Genomic DNA, 12,358 nt, shown 5'->3' on the forward strand with positions numbered 1-12,358 from the left:
TTTTCCATCTCTTCATGTGCCCACACTCCACGTTGAGCTCTGTAATGAAATATCTCAATTAAACTTCAGAATAATCCCATTTTACACACGAGGAAATCGTGAACTTAGGGCTCCACCCTCGAAGAGCTGCATTCAGATCCAAGTCCGGCCCTATTCCAGAGCCCATTTTTGCTGTCCCCAAGGCACACTGGTCCCTGTTCTGGAGTGAAAGACATGAGATCCTTCAGAACACATCTCTGTGCCTCCCTCAGCCAACCTTTCTGAACTTGAACCTCAATAGGTTATTGTTTCTAATTAGGGGGAGTGTTAAGAACAGGGCTCTAAAATCAAATGCAGTCAGTTAGGATCTCAGCTCTATGATCTGGGAAAAGGCACCCAAGTGCTCTGTGTCCCAGGTGAGTCATCTTCTGGGCAGGAATCATGGCAGAACCTACCAGAAGTGCTTGAAAGATCACTTAGGCAAAGCACTCAGAAGAGAAGCTGGCTCAGAATGAGCACTCTAAAAATTGGCTGTTATCAGTAATTACTCCTTCATGTCCACCCTGCCTTGTCCCTCCTCCAGTTCTCCAAGACAACTGCAAAGAGCTTGGGATTTCTGTCCATTTACAGCAATTACTGATTATGTCACAGCTGTTTACTCGTGGCCCCAGGATACTGGGACAAGTTAGAAGCCTGCACAGGAATCCAGGAAATTGTTATTTTGATCTTTAATGTGAGTTTTCTTGCCAAGCTAAGTAACCTTTGCAAGCCCTGCAATATGTTAACATTTAGGGAAAGAGTTTATGAACTGCTCTAATCCATTTTTAGTAAGGCCCATTACCTTCAAATACAGAGTCAAGGTTCCAATTAAAGCTCTCCATTACAGAATGAAAGTTATTTGCCAAACCAGGAGAAAAGACAATTTCTCATAGTTTTAAAGTTTATCTCCCCCAAAATGGCTATATTCTCACAGCCTCCACATACAAGCAATCAACTCATTCAATGCTTCAGAGCATCAACTGTGAAATGGAGAGAATTCTGGAAGCCTGGGCAAGACAGTGCCTCTTCCCTATGGGATGACAGATGGCAAGTGGGACACACACACACACACACATGCTCAAATAGTGTGTCAATATCCTAACATCTGAAGCCAAGGTATGTCCAAACGTTTTTGGGAAAAAAAAAAACAAAACAAAAACAAAACCTAACTTCTTTAGTCTTGGAAGCTCACAGAAGATAGACTTCTTAGGGAGAGGTTGTTTCAACTGGGATTTCAAGTTTTTTACAATTTTGCTGGATAACAAAGACAGAGAAACATTGTAGGCCAAGTAAATGGACGTGCAAAGACACAGAGGTTGAGAATTGTGTGGGCACCTGGTGATGGTCGGTGATGCTGAGGCACTGAAAGAATGTGTCCCAGAGACAGCAAGTGTCCCAGACATTCAGAACAATATGTGTAAATCCCTGTTACAGAATTCACTTTATTCTGACAAGTATGTTCCACTTACGACAGTTCTCTGTAAAAACCTCCTGCCCCTGCACTCCTGGTCTTTCAGAACTATATAGGGAGCCATGCACAGAGCAGGCAGGGCATGATGCTGCCGCTGGACACAGAGCTGTCTGGCCATGGGCCACACATATGCTTCTCAGTGGCTGTGGTTATTATGCTACCCACATTAGTAGTGCTGGCTTTAGGAGAATGGTGGGGTATCTTTGATAACTCTTTCTTGGTCTCCTTGATTTTATATTTATTCCTGACTGCAAATTGTTTCCTGAAGCCCCTTGCTACTCAGAAAGGCATGACTCCTCTTGTCAATGTGCCTAGTGATCTTTGTTAAGGGCTAAACTCTTTCCCTGTGTTCCCTGACCCTTTTGAAGTTCTAAGATGATAGGAATTCCTAATATGCGAAGGTTTTCAGGATGGCCAAGGACATGGCTGTGCAGTACCTTCCTCTGAACCCCACAGACCTAGTAGACTGTCCAGAGAAGTGGAATGAAGACAGATACTCTGCCTCTTTTTACTCTAGTCTCTCCAATAGAGAAACTATTTGTGGCAGATGGGCTGCCTTCCTCTGCACAAGACAAAGAACACCAGAAAAAAAATACAACCACGGCTCAATTCTGAGATACCTGAAGTCTGCTTAACAACAAAGGGCACTGCATTCTGAGATGGGAAATGGGGACCCAGGAATCCTGTCCATCACAATGACCCTTGACTTCTGAAAGTGGGGAGTGTTCCCCACCCAGCTCAGCTGAGCAGTTAAGATTCCTTAGGAACATTCTCAGTGCCATCCTGCTGTGGACTCCCCAGGCCAGATGGAAACCCAGAGCACCACACTGAGTTATGTACCTTCAGGCCGCTCCGTGGACTAAAAGTGTGGTCAGGAGATACCTCATGATGACTGCTCTATGCTGGTCACTGCGTGTCTGTGCTCTGGGGTGAGGAGCCCAAGGCTCTGTCAAGTTGTATCACTCATAAATAAGTATGAGGCCACTTTGTGACCTCAGATGTTCCTATCTACTGTATGAAAATCACATACCTTGAGAAACACATTTGTGTCTTTAGCAATCATTCATTGCGCACACATGGCACCTGACCTTAAGCTCACAATCTAATAAAAATAAAAATTAAATCATTTAAGTAAATAAATTTTCACCACTGTAATGATTATTTTTAGGAAATTTCTACATTCAGGAAAAAATATTTTTATATTCAGGAAATGTACTGAAAATTATTATATGCAGTACCAGACATGTCCACGTGACAGAGATTGTTACAAAGGGGTAGGGAGATTAGCTTCAGGCAACCAGAAAAGTAAAGAGGGAGGTTGGATAAGCTTCCCCATCAAGGCAATGCATAAGCAGACTGCGGAGTAGGAGTTCTCCAGGCAGAGGATATCCATGCAGATTAATTCCAGGAGAGCATACATACACTCTGTTGTCCAGATCTTAGAACCTTGGAGAGTGAAAGGGGATGGTGTCAACAACAGTGCTTGACTGATAGACATAAACCTAGGCTATCCTGAGCCATCTGGGTCATAGACTCATCCTACATCTAGGCAGAGTATACACATAGGTTTGGAGGCTTAAATCAGCATCTTTCAGATTTGGGCTGCAAATATTTATTTGAAACCCTTGCCAAAATTCACATGATTAGGGGCCTGGATGGCTCAATGGTTGAATGTCTGCCTTTGGCTCAGGGCATGATCCAGGGATCCAGAATCGAGTCCCACATCAGGCTCCCTGCATGAAGCCTGCTTATCTCTCTGCCTGTGTCTCTGCCTCTCTCTGTGTGTCTCTAATGAACAAATAAAATCTTTAGAAAAAATTCACATGATTGATGTGCCATTCACTAGCTTCATGTCTCCACATGAAGACCCATATGCCTCTTCTATGTTTCTGTGTTTTGTTAGTTTCATCCCAAGGCTGCCTCTGTGTCCACTCTCAATATAGTGATCGGAGGCAATGGAGCCATAGGCTTCATTATTCACACACAGCAAGACAGAAAGGGAATGAAGCCCCTCTACAAAGTCACCTTCCCTTCAGTCTCTCTGTCTACTCTGGACCAATTATGGAGCAGGGGAATATCATGCATAAAAAGGTTTAAAGGAAAGCAGCCTTCCTTGAAGAAGCTTGCCCTTGTGAGGAGGGCAATAATCCAATGGGGTTCTAGGAGGAAAGAGGGGAGATAGGAATGGGATTGAGGTGAGCAGTGAACAGTGTCCATAGCAAAAGCAATTAGGGGTTGCTGAAGCTTAACATAGATAGAAAGATGATGGGGAGAGTTGATGAGCATGCAAGGAGAGATAGGTAGGGAACAAATTCTGAGGGATCGTGTCTGCTTTGTAAATATGGAATGTCATAGTGGATTTTACAGTAAGTTCTGCATTTTTAGAAAATGTGGGGACCATGTGGTGGGTGAACTAGCAAAGAGCAGGTTATAAGTAAGAAATCACATCCAAGCTGTGGCATTAGTTCAGGTAGGGGGTGATGTGGCTGTAACATTGAAAGTGAGAAGGAGAGAGATATTCAGATACTTCTATATCTAAAAGAGCACATGGGGAAATTCAAGGGCAATCTCTAGAATTCTGGATCAGGGAGCTGGGTAAGCATCCCCACCATCAACAAAGTATGAAATTCAGAAAGATAAATGTTTCTTTAGTGTGGGAAGCTACAGATTTGTTGAATATTGATTCCGAGACAAGTTGAGCTTGAAGTACCTTTGGAATATGTGAGGGGACAGATATAGAGTTCAGGAAAGGGTGAGAGCTAAGGATATCCTTCTGCAAGTCATCAGCTTAAGGATGGTGGGGCCCCAAGGCTGAAGGTGGTTAAGAATGGGTACTGGAGAGCACTGGCATCTAAGGGCTGGCTTTATCTCCTTGGTCATCAGCTAAGAGTGAAGTGGGAATATTAAAGCTAAGCATCTGGAAAAGGTCTGAAACAGTCTTTTAAGGAATTGGGAGAAGGATCTTCCTCATGGTAGGATCCTGTGAGAGCAACAATTCAATCAACTTCAGATAGGCCTGGAGCCAAAACCTTCTGCGGTCTGTGTCTTCATCCAGACTCAGGTATCTGAATCTAGGTTAACTGCTTTCTGCTCTGAGCTCCCAGATCTGGATTTATACCCATCTCTATTGTAATAACCCCAATACTAGGACATTTTCTGGGTGTCTGCTTCATTAGAATCAGGAGATCTCCTTTCTCTTTGTCCCTGTGGTAAGATGATGGTCATGTACACAGTTGATGCTTGATAAATATTTGATACCTGAGTGAATAATGAAATAGGTGCCTATAATTAAGGGTTCTGTTAAATTTTGACCTGTCTGGTAGACTCGACTTTCTTGTCATATATGTCCCAAAGCCATTATGGTCTTTGTTTGTAGCCATGAGGTAAGGCACAAATCCAGAGGCTCAGAGAATACCCCTGGTCACTGGGGTCCTGAGGTATCAAGACTCAGCTTCCTTCTCTGATCACAGACTTAGAGAAAAAGCCAGGATCCTACATGGCCCCAACAAAATCTCATCCTCGCTGTGACAGAGTACTGTCTCAGTGCAGCTGTTGCTTCACTTCCAGTCTGGGTGGGAGGCCCAAGGTGACCTAAGCAATGCCAGTGACCAGGAACACAGACGCAGTGAGTTTTGCTCAGTGTGGGAGCAGCTGAACATCTAAACTTTATCTTTCTTGGATGATTCCCAACACTCTGAGGACTTTAATGAAGAACATCAAATTCCTTCACATGGTATCAAGGCTCTTCGTGGCCGAACCTCTGATTACCAACCTTCAGGTTCACTTTAGAGTTCCTTGTTTCCTATGGTTCAAACCCAAGGAAATCATTCTCTTGCCTCCTCCAGACTTTTCTACATGATGTCCCTGACTCCTAGAATCCTTCTGCACTTTTTACAGTGGTCACATCCTCAGGGAACAGCCCCCCAGTCTGGGTTAGGTAGCTGCGCCCAGAATTCCTCCACTCACAATGCTGGATATAAAAGCCTGTATCTATGAGATTACAAGTTTCTTGGGAATTGCTTTCTTGTCATGCTTTTTATGCACTTTGTATGTGGTTAGTCAACCATTAATAAACAGCAAACATATGAAATAATGGCCCTCTGAGATATGAAGGGCCCTTAGCCTTGGGTTCACTTCCTGACTCCAGGAATTCCCTTCAGCCTCCATTAGATACACTCCAGTCTTCGGGGTCCAGGCATGGATTCTCTGATGGTAACTGCATCCTGATTAAAAAAAACAAAAAAACAAAAACAAAACAAAACAAAACAAAAAACCACTTTGCAATGCAGAGAACACTTGAATGGTACAAAAGACCTGGCATTACTACTAATGAATCATGTGACCTTGGAAAAGTCACATGACCTTTCTAAGCCTCTATCCTACCCTCTGTGTAAAGGAATCTATTGTACATTGTTCTTAGAAAAGTGCCCAACACACACCTAGAAATAATGGACTTTGTCCAAGTACTCCACATCAGCTGATACTGAAGCCACCAGGGGTCTAAACCTGCCTGGCAAAGACACAGTTCAGGCTTGCCTTGTTGACACAGCTGAAATAAGAATATTGCAGTCCTCCCAGTCCATCCTGAAATGGGCTCAAATTTGGCCTTAATGGGCCTAGATGATGGTATGTCTGGGTGTATGCCAATGGCAGTATTTTATTTGAAGGATACTAGATTGAAGCACTTCTTTGGAATAAGGGTACTTTCCATTTTGAGTGGTTCTGAACTAAAGCACATTTCCTTGAGTTCAGTAAGTCACCCTTTCTTCAGAGAATATGGAGTGAAATGTTCTTCAATTAGATAGGTATAACTCACTGTCATAGATGTCTGACAGATAAAGTACCACCTCCTGGAAATTGCTCTACAAAAGTCACTAACATGGGTTGAATCATGGCCCCAAAAAGATATGTTGAAGTCCTGCCTCTAATACCTATGAATGTAACCTTATTTGGAAATAAGGTCATTGCAGATATAATCAAGTTAAGATGAGGTCATTACATGGATGGAACTGGAGGGTATTATGCTGAGTGAAATAAGTCAATAAGAGAAGGACAAACATTATATGGTCTCATTCATTTGGGGAATATAAAAAATAGTGAAAGGGAATAAAGGGGAAAGGAGAAAAAATGAGTGGGAAATATCAGAAAGGGAGACAGAACATGAGAGACTCCTAACTCTGGCAAACTAACTAGGGGTGGTAGAAGGGGGGGTGGGCGGAGGGTGGGGGTGACTGGGTGACAGGCACTGAGGGGGGCACTTGATGGGATGAGCACTGGGTGTTATTCTATATGTTGGCAAATTGAACACGAATAAAAAATAAATTTATTGAAAAAAAAAGACGAGGTCATTAGGGTGGGCCCTAATCCACTGATTGATGTCCTGATAAGAAAAGAAGACACACAGACAGGGAGGGAATGTCATGTGACTATGGAGGCAGAGATTAGAATTATGCTGCCACAAGCCAAGAATACCTGGGGCTACCAGGAGCTGGAAGAATCAAGGAAGGATCTTCCCCTAAAGATTTTGGAGAGAGCGTGGTAATATAAACTCCATGATTTCTGATGTCTGGCCTATGAGAAAATCAATTTCTATTGCTTCAAGCCACCCATATTGTAGGACATTGTTATGACAGCCCTAGGAAACTAATATAGCCACCTACAAGTACATAGAAGATTCTGTTCTTTCCATGACTGAGCTTCTGCTCTGTTTGACAAGATCAGCCAGCTCTGCTTAAACCCTTCTGCCTTCTAAAGCAAGACTCTGTCCACTGTCTTTCCCAGGTGCCACCCCTGACACCTTCTCTGCCATGTCCCTTCTCCTCCTCCATGTCCTGCTTGGATGCAGTATCTCCCCACGGTTCTATTCTAGCCTACTTAATGTATACATCCTTGTCATAGCTGAGAATAGATGGGAGGATCTGGCTTCATCTGAAGGTTTTTAGTGATATTTTTACTCTTATCATTATTTATTGAGTGCCTGCTACATGACAGAGATTGCTTCTGGCCCCTGGGATTCAGCATAAACTAGGAAGACTCATAGAGTTTATGACTAGTGACTGTGGTGGGGAAGCAGGGGTGAAAGGAGAGGGACATTTCAGGAAACAGAAATTCATAAGCAAATAAAGGATTTTCTAGTCATGGAAATACTCTAACAAAATAAAATCTCGGGTAATAGAGAGTGGCAAGTATCAGGAGAGTTTTCTCAGAGGAGGTCAACTTTAACCTTTGACCTGAACAACAAAGGCATTCTATGGGGTCCTTTCCAGGCAGAAGAAATAGCTTCTGCAGAGGCTCCGAGGGAAGAACAAGAATGTTCTCATAAAGGAAGAGAGAGAAATGGGCCAGAGAGAAAAGGTTACGTGGAGAATTTGAAGACATGGATTTTGAGGAGTAGGTGTTTGTGTTCTTTTCTGCTACTTTTTAAATTATTTTTAATTATGAAAAAGTAAAAATACAAATTAAAAACTGCAGGAAAAAAAATTAAGAATCAGCTTCAGTGATCTCCCCAGGGATGACAGCTAGAACCATTTGGAGGATGTTACCTTCTAGATGAGTGGTTTCCAGAGTGTGATCCCTGGACTAGTAGCAACAATATCACCGAGAAAGTTGTTCTGCAGATATTTGGCCTCACTTTGGACCCACTGAATCAGAAACTCTGGGGGTGAAGCTTTGCACTCTGTGTATTAAAAATCCCTCCAAGTGATTCTGTGCCCGCTGAAATTTGAGAAGCACGGTGATTGTTTACCATCAGGGCTCCATTGGGTTGCTCACTGAATAAGTAAGCTGGGAGAAGTCAGGACTTTAAAAAAAAAAAAACAACATACAAAAACAAAACTCCCCGAGTGACATCGCACATTCAATTTCTAGTAGACTGGTTGTAAGACAGGATCTATGCAAGGCCACAGGCAAGAGTCACAGCAAGCTGGTGGAACACACAAGGCAGATGAGATCCAACAAAAAAAAACCCAGATATAGGTATGAGAGACCCTCATGCAGTTGAACAGCAGGCAGTGAACTCAGGAAAGCTTGTCATTGATAACTGGGTCCAACTGTGGGATGCTGTTCATGCAAATCTCTGAGAAGGACACTAAAAAGGCAAAATATCACCCCACAATGTGAATGCTCTGAGAAGCAGCAATCTTTCATAGCAGTACTCAGAAGCATAGAAAATGCAACAGCTGGATTATTGGAATCACAATATTCCAGCCATGGGCTGGACCAGCAGCAAAGCCACTGGTGGTCCCTTTAGTGTTGGACAGAATGTCTCCCCTTCTTCTTGCTTTACCTCAGAACTGATTGTCGCATGCTATGAGCTCTGAGGCAAGGTGTTCCTTTTCTATCCTAAATGATCAGCTCTCTCTGATGGTCACTGTGTAACTACACTCACCTCTTGACTGCTTGGCTCAATCATCACTGCTAAAGCTGGAAGCAGTCTATGAGGTCCCTCAGGAGCCCCTCCTGGCTGGAAGGTCATCAACACCAGGAAGTCAACAGACTAAACAAAGGCTACTCTGGCTAGTCTTCATGGAGTGACATGAGTTAGAGTTTAGACATTTGGTTCATAGGTGATTTCTCTGGACACTCACTCAGTCAGTATGTTTTCACTAGAATTGTCCATCACTCTGACCGTCTCCTGATCAGCTTTGAATCTGAAAATTAGAAAGCATAAAGAGGATAATGACAGACATGTAGGCTACTGAAATAAAAGGAAATGGCTGGCTGTCAAAGGGACGTGAAGAAGTGAAAACTGTGAAATTCAAGCTACAAAGTTCTAAGGCCATATAATGTCAGAGAAGAAACCCATGACATTCAATAGAGGAACTGTGTGATAATGGTATTTGAAAGATAGAGAAGAGGGCAGAGTATGATCCATCTTCAGTGAGTGAAACATATGCAAAATAGCAGTATGAGAGCATTGGTAGACTCTCTTTCCAACAAAGCAACCATTCAACTGGAGAATGTCATATAAAACAATTATTAAAGTCTCTGAGGATTGTCCTAAGGGCATAAATGAAAAATATTTGTTCATGAAAATCTACTAAATCTCAATAATAACAGTGAGAGTTTGTGGTATATAAGTCACAACCAGCTCTCATCCGTCAGCTCAGTATAATAGTAACTCTACTCCAGGTGGGTATTGCCAAGAAGATATGGGTCTCCTCAAGATCTCAGTCTAAGATTACAGCTTCACCCCAAAATGAGGAAGTTGTCAGCAAATTTTATTTCCTTCCTAGCTTCCTTCCACAGGAGTTCTGATCCAGGCAGCCATGCCAAAGGGTACTGAGTCTCCTTTCTCCCACTGAATCCTCACTCATAGGGCCAAGGATACAGTGCCCTGATCCCCCTGCCTCAGATGACTTTTAGAAGAAAGGCCCATGCCAGGAGGAACAAGACGATAAGGCCTTTTGCTCATAGAACAGGGATGTCTCTGAGGGAAAAGAGGGCTACTATCCTTAGCCTTTGCTCTGGTTTAGTAACACAGACCTTCTGTCTAGTAGGAGAAGCAGATTTTTTTAAATTTTTTATTTATTTATGATAGTCACACAGAGAGAGAGAGAGAGAGAGAGACAGAGACAGAGACATAGGCAGAGGGAGAAGCAGGCTCCATGCACCGGGAGCCCGACGTGGGATTCAGTCCCGGGTCTCCAGGATCGTGCCCTGGGCCAAAGGCAGGCGCCAAACCGCTGCGCCACCCAGGGATCTGAGAAGCAGGTTTTAAGAACACAGAGGTCCTCATCTCTCCCTAAAACAATTAACTTCATTTATAACATAGTTTAGGAAGAGCATGCCTAAGGACATTGTTTTAAAATAAAAAATGGAGGGACACCTGGGTGGCTCAGTAGTTGACCATCTACCTTTGGCTCAGGTAGTGATCCCGAGGTCTTGGGACCACATAGGGAGCCTGTTTCTCCCTCTGCCCATGTCTCTTCCTCTCTCTGTGTGTCTTTCATGAATACAAAATTTAATCTAAAAAAAAAACAATGGAGATCTTAATGGTAAGAAAACGCTGGTGGCTCCATGATGCTAGTAGCAGCAAGGAAAATGGTATACCAGCTAGCCATTCAACAGAGAGAACTGAGGAAAGAGATGGCCAAGAAGTGCCCTTCTGGAGTCAGAGTGAGACCCAAAGACTAGGAACACCCTACCTCTGAAAAGAAACAGGACTTTAATCAGATCAGACCATGGAACAATTTATACTGAAGTATTGTCGAACTATACCAAGATAGTATCAAAGCAATAGAACTAACAATTAGCAGAAGTCAGCATCTAGGTTAGATACCAATAAATAAAGGCAGACCAGCCAGAAACTTAATGGGCATATCAGGGAAAGAAATTTAATGATGCCCAAATAAACCACTTCTGGCAATCAAGGAGACTGTCACATTCCCAAGAAAGAAAAGTCCTTTCAAACATCGTATTTGGATGATTGGATATCCAGTGCAAAAGAAAAAAAAAAAAAACTAGAACTCCACTGCATACCATGTTAAAAAATCAACTCAAAAGGGTCAGAAGTTCAAATGTAAGAGTTAAAACTATAAAACTCTTAGAAGAAACTTTAGGAGTAAATCTTTATAACCTTGGGTTAGATACCTTGGGTATCTTCAAAATGACACCCAAAGCACAAGTAACAAAAGATAAAATAGATTGCTGGACCTCATCAACATTAAAAAGCTCTGTGCTTGAAAAGACATGAATAAAAGATGAAAAGACAACCCAGAATGAAAGAGTTTGCAAATCTTATATTTGATAAGGGACTAATACCCAGAATATAAAATGCGCTCTTACAAATCAGTAATAGAAGATAAATAAACCAGTTAAAAATGGACAAAGGATCTGAATAGACACTTCTCTAGTGAAGATGTGCCAAAAAGCATATGAAAAGCTGTTCGACATAATTAATCACTAAAGAAATGCAAATCAAAATCATAATGTGATACCACTTTATACCACCACCACCTAGAATAGCTATAATCAAAGACACACAGTTACAAGTGTCGACTAGGAAGTAGACAAAAATGGAACTCTCTTATGTTAGTGGAAAAGTAAAATGATGCAGCTGGTTTTGAAAAATACTTTGGCAGTTCCTCAAACACTTAAACCTCTGGGGTAAGGACAATTCTTCCAAATGGCTGTCTGATCCTTGAATATTGGGGTAAGGGGTTTGCTGTTTTCCCACTTAGAGTTACCAGATGATCCAGCAATACTCCTCCTAAGTACATACCCTAGAGCAATGAAAGCATATGTCCACACAAATACTTGCACATGAATGTTAACAGCAGCAGTATTCATAATAGTCAAAATGTGGAAACAATTCCCGTGTCCATTAACTGCTAAATGAATAAATAAAATGTGATATGTATAAATATATATATAAAATGGAATATTATTTAGCTATAAACAGGAACGAAGTATTGATAGATGCTATACAGTAAGCGAATCTTAAGTACATTATGCTAAGGGAAAGAAACCCATCACAAAAACCATACTATCTATGATTAATGTACATAAATTGTCCAGAAAAGGCAGGTCAATGGACAGAAAGTAGTTTAGTGGCATACAGTACATGGTGGTTGGGAGGATTGGGAGCGAATGCTAATGAGTAGAACTGGCAGCAAAGGGTGGGAGAATGACAAAAATGTTCTAAAATTAAATTATGATGGTGGTTGCATAACTCAATGGACATACTAAATCATTAAACGTATATTTAAGTGGGTGAACTGCATGGAATGTGGCTTATATCTCAATAAAAGTGTTAAAAAATAAAGATGTGGAGATGGGTATTAGCTTTTAAAGAGATTTGAACTGAAAGAATGAAGACGGATTAGTTCTCTAGCTTTTTAGGCAAGCTGGCTTTAGAAAGTATAATTC

This window comes from Canis lupus, chromosome 28, assembly GCF_003254725.2.
Source record: "Canis lupus dingo isolate Sandy chromosome 28, ASM325472v2, whole genome shotgun sequence".
NCBI lineage: Eukaryota > Metazoa > Chordata > Mammalia > Carnivora > Canidae > Canis > Canis lupus.